At 48.2% G+C, this 11092-nt stretch overlaps 1 long non-coding RNA gene across 1 annotated transcript; it reads left to right on the top strand.

The window, feature by feature from the left end:
- The first annotated feature begins 1851 nt into the window (after positions 1 to 1851).
- LOC146830226 (uncharacterized) lies at positions 1852 to 10377 on the top strand. The gene is made up of 3 exons (XR_014961393.1): positions 1852 to 1903; positions 7277 to 7546; positions 9776 to 10377. It is a non-coding gene; the product is annotated as an uncharacterized LOC146830226 (long non-coding RNA).
- Positions 10378 to 11092: the final 715 nt, after the last annotated feature.

Raw genomic sequence — 11092 nt, 5'->3', positions numbered from 1 at the left:
ATTTTTGGTGGGCATCATTACGAAAGGATGTAGCCGCATATGTGGCCCGATGCTCCATCTGTTCACAAGCTAAGGCGCAACACCAAAGACCCAGTGGATTGCTACGACCTATACCCACTCCACCAACACCATGGCACACTGTATCAATGGATTTTATAGTAGAGATGCCCATTAGTCAAGGGTATGACACCATCCTAGTAGTGATTGACCATTTAACCAAGATGGGGACACATGAGGAACAAGTATTAGGGCCTAAATGCATGCTGGTTGTCATGGATATTGAGTTTCAAGTTCAAAATTTTACATCATGTGGTCTGGAAAAAACAGTTGGCCACATTTTACATTGTTGCAAAGTGGTTGTTGACTTGACATGATGCTGCAAAATCGAAAGATGCAAAGGCTGTCACTGGTGTATGTTTAAAGGGATTGGAGGAAACGTAGGATGCAAATGAGTCTGACCAATCACTCTGTACTCCTGTAAATGAAATAGGCCAGCAAGGCAGATATAAGGCAGGCAGAACCCATGGGTGGGCACTTGCCTGCACAACATGTCAGTCGATACCACTGCTGCTGTATCGTCTCCCTCTGGCACCATGTCAAGGACTGTGGGGAGGGCCCAGCCTTTCACCCAGGAGGAGAACGAGGCCCTGTTTGATGTGATACTCCCACGGTACCCCATGCTGTATGGTCGACCAGGGGAGCAGGTGAGTGCTGACTCCACTACCTTTGCCTGTGCACCTTTATTGTGTCTGTCACTTCTGGCATTGTGGCCAGGTGTGACAGACATGCAATGTTGGGTGAAGTGGGTCCCAGGGGGGGGGTGGCTTATGTCTCTCATGCAGGGCTTGATGTAGTTCATGTGTGCACTCCTCACTTGCATTGTGCTTACTGTGACATTCACTGCATAGTGCATGGCACATTCCGCCAGCCTAATCCTCTTGGGCATTATTGTTCTATTGTCCTGCGGTGATTCAGTGGTCACCCCGGTGTGACAGGTGACTGCACCCACAGATCTGTGTGAGAGTTGAGTGGAGCTGTGGTGAGAGTGGTGAGAGTGTCGAAACGATGTGTACGCCCCCTGAACATTGATGTGTGTGAATGTTTCTTGTCATGTGGGTGAGTGTCTATGTGGAGTGTTGCACCACAGCTGCATGGAGGAGGCAACTGCTCAATCCATCTGATGTGTGAAGTAAGCCGTGCTGTGTTTCTGACTTGCTGAGCTAGCCCCACACCTGTGACCCCCCCGGTAAGTGGCACATGTGCAGAGTGAGGTTTGCATCCGCTGTTGTCAATGGCAGGTGATTGATGTGTACCTGTGTGTGTCTGTGTACTCTGCTGAGGTTTTGTCAGTGGCCTGGGGCATGTGACCAGTGGCGGTGCGTCCATTGGGGGCGCTGGGGCGTTGCCCCACTAGCCACATCACCATTGGTGCAAGGATATGAAGCAATTCTCAAGTTCAACTCCTCTCCACTCTCGCGCTGCTGGGACACGCCCGCGCGGCAATCAGCTGCTGAAGGGGGTGGGGGCGGGGCTGCTGCAGCACTCAACGTGGTTTGAGTGACAGTCAGACTGTCACTGACAGCGGCTTGTAGTTGTTGTGCGCATGTTTAGGGTTGGGCTGGTCATTTTTTTGACCAGCCCGTACATGCGCACTGTCAGACACTACTATAGCTTCAATAGGTGAGCGAGGGAGGGGAGAACCCGAGAGGCCGTTGCAGCCCCCGGGTCTCCTAGTGGGCGGGCCGTATCTGTGCCCTAGCCAATCCTGGCGCTGCTAATGCAGCGTCTGGATTGGCTGAGAGTGAGAGTTGTTCCTGCTCCCGACCCGCCCAGACCTGTTGCTGCTCCGGAGTCGGGACTGGCCCAGGACGCAGAGGCGGCGCGGGACCGGTATCAGGATCAGGTACGTTTTTTAAGTTACCCCCCCTCCCCCGAGAATTGCGAGGCGTGACTGTTTGGTAAGTCGTAGTTCTGTTCACAAACAGAATAGGCCACCCCTTTGGTCAAAATATAGAAGTTGTGCACGAAGAGCTATGTCCAGCAAACATGCAACGCCATTAAAGTATTACTGTGCCTTAGCTCCAACACCTTTCTTTTCCCTAGTGCGGCTTCACATAAAAATGTCAAGTACTAAATCATATTTAAATCAATGGAATGTTGTGACATCACATTTTCCGCTTGCTGCTACGTATTTCGTGAATGTCGGTGACGACGGTGAAGCTTTCACCTCTCAGAAAAAGGTTAAGCCGAGCCCGCCATTCTGAGTGACACGTATTTTTGGATGTTAAATTGTTTATCTGTCAGCAGCGGCTATTCTGTGGAAGCATGTCTCAGTGCTAACAGCACCATCTTGTCAGGAAGGGAAAGTGGCGGGTGCGAGCTAGGGTCGAATAAATACCAGGAAAGCTCTAGCCTAGAACGGGTGTCGTGTCAAGAGAATGTTCCTAATAATCAATTGTATTTTATTCAACGGACAACACTGCAGTGGCTACAGTTTCTTTCTTTTAGTGAATGCACTCGATTTTTCGGCCACTGAAGGATGGAAGGCTAAATTGGCTTTGGCGGGATAGGAACTCATGACTAGCAAATCACAGATAACAGCAGCGAGCGTTTAATTTGCGGAGCCATCTTGTGTAATAATCTTAGTACTAGGTATTGTATTGCATTGTAATTGTATTTATATAGCGCTTACTACCTCTGACGAGGCGTCAAAGCGCTTTTTCGGTGAGTAGCACGTTACTCCGTGGTAGGGGGTTGGGACCAGATATACAGTTCAGTGCCGCTGGTTTAATCAACCAGTTTGTTGTGGATTTTAGGCTATTAACAGTGTTCGTTATGTGATTTCATAAAGTCACCGATTGCAAGATGGAAATGTGCATTGTTTGAATGTGGAGGGGCTTTATTGATCATCACATTAATTTGTGATACGAGGTACGTCCAGTCCTATATTTTTCATACGCAATATTGATTTTGTTTTACGTGCAAACACGCATTAGGGAAACATATGGTGTAAAGACCAGGCACCAGGATGCATATTTTAACACGGATTGTTAGCCTTTTGAATCTGGTATGAGGCAGTCTGAGCTATCTCCATTCTGTAGCCAGGCCACACTGTGACAATGTCCTGCAGTGCAAACACCTAAAGTGATGACTTGGACATTCATCCGCGCAGAGAGCCGAGTATCCAGCAGCTGTGGTCCTGAAGCGTCTTGGTGATTAGCCTGTGGCTAGTTTTGTTCTGGACGCAGTGGCTGTCTTGTGCATCGGCTGTGAAGTCCTGAGTGAGAACTGAACGTCCGTTCTCCACCCTGAGAGAAGAGAAGCCGCGCCATGCTCACAGCGAGGGAGGTGCACACCTGCTGTTAATGGACCCCAACCAGTACCCTGCGCTTCCCCGGCGCTGCCTGGTGCAGGGCTGGCTGCACGGGGGGCCCGCAGGTTCTAAGCCAGCAGGGACAGCGAGTGCAGGCCAAGGGCCCCCGATGAGAGCCAGTCACTCACCCCTCTACCGCTCCCAGGCTCAGCTCCAGAAACCCATCAGCAGAGGTGCCTAAGTACCCAGAGCAGAGGGAGCCGGGCCTGTGCGGCCACTGAACTGTCACCCTGTCCAGCCGCAGAAGTGCTTTCTGCCCCCCCACTAATGTAAAACGTCAATGGCAGCTCAAGGCATCTGGAAATAATGAAGCATATATAACGCCCGGTTCTAAAAATGAAATTAAATAAAGGGATACAAGATGAATGAGGGCCACAATTAACTAGCGCTAGCGCCATCGCCACAGGTTATTTTCTGATTGGAACTTGTAGAATGGAGACACAACCTGAGGGGAGTGTTTGCTAAAAACCGCAGGGCAACCTACAAACTCTATGTGGAACAGTGGGGTGTTTTGGGGTTCACCAGGCTGCAGGCATTTTCCTGATGTTATTGTTTACAAAGATTAACCTACGGGGACTCAAGCCCCTCCCCTCCCCGATCTTTATAGATCATGTGAGTGAAAAGAGCTCCCACCCGGGGGCCCCGTAGAAGTGTCCACGCTGTGCAGTGGACCTAAATAAATTCATTCTTAAACGGGCTGTAGTTGAGCTTGCCCTTTAGATGTGCATTAGCAGTGTATATGTGTAACAGATGTGATGCTCACGCGCAGGGGAGAGGACATTCATTGTGCTGGAATAGTTTTACGAAGGTCCTACAACTTTGCAATTTTTCACAGTTACAAGGTTTTCCACCTAATAAAACTAGTTAAAGGCAGAAAATGTTGCAAATGTTTTTGTAGAAGAGTTATTTAGCAATCTTTTTTCATGAGAGAAACTATTGCCACAAAAACACAACATGTATACTTTTGCACAAGTTATTCCCCTTCAAATGCTAAACATATCCTTTTTCCTTTGCAATTGTTTTAATAAATGGCCTTTTTGGACGTTCATAAAGTTTCCTAAATTAAAAAAAAATACACACAATTTGCCAAGAAGAACCTTCGGCACACAGGTTGGGATGCCTCTGAGGCTGGAAACCGGACCTTTGCATCATTCATTTTGTCAGTGTTGTTAATGTTTGACCCTTTAAGTGCTCTGTTCTTTTGCCCTTAATTCACAGTTTACAGAGTTTTGGTGGTTCACTTCAGATTAGTGCTTTAGTTTTTTGTAACCGTTCCATGCGCCTTATTTCTTTATAACTTTTATACGTGGTGGCTGCTAATTTGCGGGTGATCTTAAATGGGCCTGGTAATTTCCTGAAGTTCTCTGGATATTGGGCTGGATTAATCATGGGAAGTTGTCAAAACTGTGTTAGTCAACTGTTTTTTTCCCTTAAAGTGTACGTAGCACTTTCTTACAAACACACACGTTATGTGCGAATGCGGAGAGTGATGGCATCTAGAAATCATAATCATAACAGGTGATTGGAGTGCTGCAACAGATCAATAAGGCTAACACTGGCAGAATGTTGGTTGTGAATGGTCTAACCTAGTGGTTCATCATTAAAGGCTGAGTATCCTTACACTCGTTGAACAGTGTTGTCGTTACAAAGTTGAAACGTCTGTCTCGCGGTATATTGTCTCTCATCAGTTCTTAAGTATAGTGCCCATGTTGGACATATAGGGGACAACATGGCTATTTTTAAATAATACAGAACCCGTACATGGCAGATAAGTATTTTAGATTCGTAAGCTTGGACCTGACCATGATTTGATTATTCTTGTTCAACTAAAAGCCACACACCTGGATTACATCTTGGCCTGGATTGTGTTAATGGATTTGGTTCTATTAAGGTTGTCTTCTTCTGAATGTGCAGCTTTATTCTTCATCATTCCTGGATGTAGTACTTTGTTTTTTAATCCTAGGAATGGCGGTCTCTCATTTGGTGATTGGTCATCTCTTCTTTATTGAACCATTTCATCTTGTGCGAAGGGGTATTTTCTGATCTCTTGTCTACTATAAATCATGTCATGGTCGTACTGTTTTTGTCCTTTTGTATTCTGTTACACTGCTGAATTACAAAGTAGACTTGGTACTTTGGAGATAGTGTGTGTTGGCCCAGCTCTGCAAGGACTGCCTTACAGTAGTCAGCTAGAGAGGGATATCATAATGGCATATGTTTGATGTTTTTTTTTTTATATAAACCTTTTCTCCGTCTCTATACAGACATCCCTAATCATTTTCCTATCCTGGCACTGATCTCCCTGCCAACCCATTATACTTGCGAATAAGTTTTGCCCTGGCATCATTGTTATTCGGTATCTTTGTTGCGACAGTTTGTGCTGTAGCATTGAATAATTTTCTGTTTTCTGTACACGTAGTTCTTCCCTTAAATGTGCTCTCCCATCTCATCTCGCAGAATATTCCTTATCATTGTTTACCTCTTTTTTGCTCAGTGCCTTATTTTCCTTCAGGAACCCATTTTTTTAAAAGGGCTAAAGGGAGACGTGCTCAGCAGATTTTTAGTAGAATAAAGTTGGTGCCACTTTGTTGGAGATAGAGGAATTTGAAAAAATAGAAAATTTCAAATATGTGTGTTTAAAATTGGTCTTTTTAGAGCGGTGCATTGTCAGACTGTTCCCCTGTCTATTGTTCAGATTTATGTTCATCTTGATTCAAAACTGTCTGGGTCATTTTGCTGACATGTGCACCACGCATGTATGCACCTAAAAGAGGACGCAGGCGCTTTTTTCTTCTTTCCAGCACAAACAACACCTGATGTCCTTTCAGCTGGTGGCCGATTGCAGTGTTCAGGTGTTAAACTGGTACTAGTGAGGTGCAATTTTGTCCTGCCCGTATTTCTAGGTGCAGAAATGACAATCCTAATACAAACTGCTGGTCTCCCCCATTAGTACAAGAAGGAGAGCATATTTTTCCAAAGTTAATGCTGCATGCAGTTTAAGACACTGGGCAAGCATACATTTTAAACGGCTAAAGTTATCATGCAGAACAATTTACATATTAAAGTAACTGTTGAAAAAATTAATGCAAGAAGATACAGGGCAGTTTTTAATGTGTTTAATATTTCAAGGCTATACGTTCCCATTGCTTAATAAGCCTTGCTTTATCGCTGCAGTCATTTGCTTTAAAATGCACCATTTGCCAATCTTTTTTACATTTCTTTCTTAGGAGAGGGACTCTCCCTAGACCCCAGGTTTGTCCATTGAACTTGTTCACATCGCTAACTAGTGTTTTCTATTGGAAAGGGTGGAGCCAAAGCAGTCTTGCTTAGTACCCTAGCCCTCTTCAGAAGTCAGACTTGCTTGGCAACCCAGAAATTCTCTGAAATAATGTATGAGTTTTCTTTTATGAATGCCTAGAAGAACTGAATTTTTAATCCATTTATCACAGAAATAATGCTGAAAATAGCTCCAAAAAGAAGGCCATTTTAAAAAAAATTCTTCACGGGGGAGAACCCCCCCGAGCCCCCCTTATTGCCGTCGGGCTCGCTCGCTTCCGCTCACTTGCATCCGCTCATCCACTCTGCATACGCCTCACCAGTTTGAAATTCCACCAGCCGCCACTGCATGTGACTGCTTTGCGGTGCTGTCCATCAGCCTTGTGTTGCTTGGGATGCACAGTGTGTGCCATGATCAGGGATTGTTTCGCACCCCTCATGCCACCTGTGTACTTACTATGCCATGTAGTGCATTGGTGCGTCCACAGTGGAAAAAGTCTCTATGACTAAGGTGCTATTACTTGCCAGCATACTATGCCCTGTTCAACAAATCTAAGATGTTCAAATGTGTGTCTCTGTGACATGGTGCAGGTGTAGTGATGTTGTCCCACTTTATCATCCACACAGGTATCCCCCTACCACAAGGGGAAGATCTGGAAGGATGCCGTCAAGGCCGTGCAATCGGCGGACGGTCGCAGTCGGCGCCTGCCACAAGTGAGGAAGAGATGGCAGGACATCCGGTGCTGGACCTGGAGGATCGCCCGGGTCATGCTGAAGGACTCACCTCCTCGCAAGCATGGCGGGCGCCGGCGCCTGACCCACCAGATGCGGCGTGTCCTGGCGGTGGTCCTCCCTAACCTGGATAGGCGGATACAGGAGTTACAGCAGCAGGCGGGGGTAGGTACATGTGTGTTTGTTGTGTGTCGCCAGCTTTTGGAGCTGCTCAGTCGCCTGGATACACTGCCAGGCTATATATGTGCAGTGCATATCCTGTACCCCAAAGTCAACCTGTGCTGTTCTTCCTCCCTTCCCCTCCTTGACATGTGTTACCTGGTCTGTGTGTTATCACTATTGCACATGGTCATCTAGGCTGCCAGTTTATCAAGGTGCACACTGCTTTCAGCATCATGTGTGGGGGTGGTCTGCCTGTGCCCTGTCCTGTTCAGTCATTTGGGGGTGCATAATTGTTGGCACTGATGCTGAGTCCCAACATAGGAGTGTGAGGGTTCAAATGAACAGACTTGCTGCATGCATTACCAATGTTGTGGCCTCAGACATGATGTGCATGAGTGGGATATATGCATAGTGCCGGGACGGTTGCTCCTGTAACAGTCAGCTCATTCCAGGACCATGGAGCAGTGTGCACACTACAGTCCCCTGACACAGCCTGCCCTCCTACTCATGTGTGTCATCCAACACTGTGCACATTCACTGTGGGTTCATCATGGCTCTGCCTCTGTGGCATTGTTCCCTGGCCTAGGTAGTAGTTTTCACATGTGTGATACATTTGCCCACTGGACAGGGATACACCAGTTTGCTTGTGCATACTCACACTGGGCAGTGCCTGTGTGGCTAGTCACAACAATCTGTTGATGTTTGTTTGTGACCAATATGTTTTGGCAGCCCTACAAGGTGATGTTGTGTTAATGAAGCTAGTTTTCAAGCACAGTTATTGTAACCCTGAATAAGAGGTTTCACTTCTTGATCGGTATCAGTCACATTGACTCAGATATGGGTGTGTGTGTGCGGGAGGGGCGTACATGTTCAACTCTGATGTTTCATTGCCAGTTCTGACTTGTGTGTGATGATTCGCAGTACAGAAAGTCATCGTGCAGTGACCCGTGATGTTGGCCAGTGCTTAATGTTGGTGCTTCATTGCCTGTGTCAGTTTTTGACAATCATGTATCCTGCTTGTACATTTTTGACACCTGTGTGTGGTCCAGATGCTACACAGTTGTGACTTTGTGTGCTGACATCTGTGGGTACATTCTGGCTTGACATGAGGGGGAACCCACAGTACAGCTAGGCCTTTTTGCTAAACAATTGCAGGCCCATTAGCTTATGCATTGTCCTGGGTGTGGACATGTGTGCCACTCCAGATGACAGTCAGTAGGTCATATGTGTAGCCAACTGTGTGATCAGGTGACGGATAGCCATGTGACAAATGACATTATTCAAGTTGTTACTCAGAGAAAATGTCCATTGGCACTCACTACACCTGTCAACATGTCTCAATGTTTCATATGCTTGACCTTGTTGTTTGGTTGTGAAGGACAATGATGTGCCTGCATGACAGATGTCTCCCAAGGAAGTGCACAAGACACCACCTTTACACTTTCCAGGGACACGCTGGCACATTTTAAAGTAAGGCACAGTTTGAACAAAACTTGTTTGGAGTTCATACATATACATGTTCCCACAGTGTGCTAGCATTTGGGTTAGTCCTTGGTTGTTGCTGATACCAACTTACGAGTGTCAAGTCATCCAGACCACCCTGGTGCCATGTATATGTACTTACTGATACGCCATTTCTGCCTAACAGTGGCTGATTTGAATGAGTCTGGCAGCTCAGACAATGACTGTGTACATGTAGTTTGGTGTGCACCTCCTTGTGTGACTTCTGCTATACAGACACATGTGTGTTGTGTTCACAGAGTGCCACATTCACACATGCTAGACATGTCCATTGTGTAAAGGGTTGAGATTCTCCAGGAGTCACAATGTATTTCTTTGGGGTGTCAAAAGTACTCACAGGTCGTTGAGTGTGGGGACACCTTCTGCATTGGCATGTGGTATTTGGCCTTGGGTGCGACAATACTGTTTGGTTCACAGTGAACAAGAGGTGGCATGCCTTCATAGTCTTGCTGTGCTCAACTGATCCCAGACACTAGCTTCTCATGATCTTGTGATTTCAAGTTATTTGCTGTTGTGTGTTAATTTTCATTGTTTCCAAGTGGCATGGTGGGTCAACCAACTGGGGAGTGCAGGGTTTACATATGTGGGGAGTATCCTAGATGTTACTCATGATGCCTTTCCTGATATGCACTGTTGCCTATTTTGTTTGGACTCATGTGTCAGATGTATACAGGTGACTGATTTTTTCCGGTCTCTTCACCTTGCCCACAGCATCATCGGAGGACACCGAGGGAGACACCGGCACGGACGTGGAGGAGGGATCGAGCAGTGGTGCCACCACTGCTGTGAAGTCGGTGCAATCTAGTGGCACGAAGGGCGAGGGGAGTGAGGCGGAGGACCTGCCCAGTACCAACACTGACTACGAGGCAGACGGGTCCGAGGCTGAGTTCCCAGAGGGGGCGGAGGATGCTCCCACAGCTGAAAGCAGCAGTAAATCTCTCGCCGCCCCCTCCATTCCCATCACCGCCCTCCCACTTGCTCGGGTCCCTTCTGTCCGTGCTAGGCCACACCGTGTCTCCTTCGCGCCAGGCACCGCACCCCCTGCCCCTGTCCGCCCTGCTGCCCTCACTGCCGAGTATGTGGACATTCAGCGGCATTTGCAAGTTGGGCAGACATCGATCCTGACTGTCCTCCATGGCACACCAGACTGCTGACCCAGATGGTGTCGTACATGGAGGGCATGTCATCAGCCATGTCTGACCAACGGATGTTGCTGAGGTCCCTGGACTCGTCACTGACGGCAAAAGCGAGTCACCTGCAGCGCTGCCCCCCCTACCCCTGCCCCATACACAAGGACCACACCCATGCCTGTCCCAAGCACAACAAGACATCCACACACACGCATCCCACCAGACAGAAGCAGCACACCACCACGTAAGGGCAAGCGCACACCTCCTGACACGCACACTCAGGGAGTAGCAGGCACACCCACTGGGTCTGGGGCACACAGGCAGGCACGCAGCCACAGTCCTCGTCCACATGACTCACTCCCCAGTCCCTCCGATGTCACTCCCCATGGCTCCCCTGCCCCAGATTCGGAGAAGGAGGCCTACTTTGCTGGGCTGGGCCTCAGCCCCACTATTTCACCTGGACGCAAACGGTCAAGGCACTCCACGGGTAGGGGAGTTAAGTCCCCCAGCCCATCCACCACCTCCCCCAGTAGCGCTGCAACCCATCCCTCCGACCCCCCCCTCCTTAGGGCCTGTTGTTTCTCCGGGTGCAGGGGAGACGCTTGAAGAACTGGCAGAAGTGTGCAGCGCCGAGCTCGCCTCCACCTTTGGCGCTGCCCCACCCCCTGTGGTGGAGTCGTCCGTCCCTGCACCCACCACACCTACCCTTCCCCCTCCTGTCCCTGTGGTGCCTGGTCCTTCCCCACATGATGCCCCCCCCCCCAGTCGACGACACAGTCTTGTGATGTGCAGGCAAGCTAGGGCAGACGCATGGCCATGATATGATAGGACTGATGATATGGACTGGCCATTGGCCTTTGTGAATAGTCTCGTTTACACATTATTATTTTCATGCTGA

Source organism: Triturus cristatus, chromosome 5_1 (genome assembly GCF_964204655.1).
Source record: "Triturus cristatus chromosome 5_1, aTriCri1.1, whole genome shotgun sequence".
NCBI lineage: Eukaryota > Metazoa > Chordata > Amphibia > Caudata > Salamandridae > Triturus > Triturus cristatus.
The sequence above is the reverse complement of the archived record's forward strand: the minus strand, read 5'-3'. Positions and strand labels throughout refer to the sequence as shown.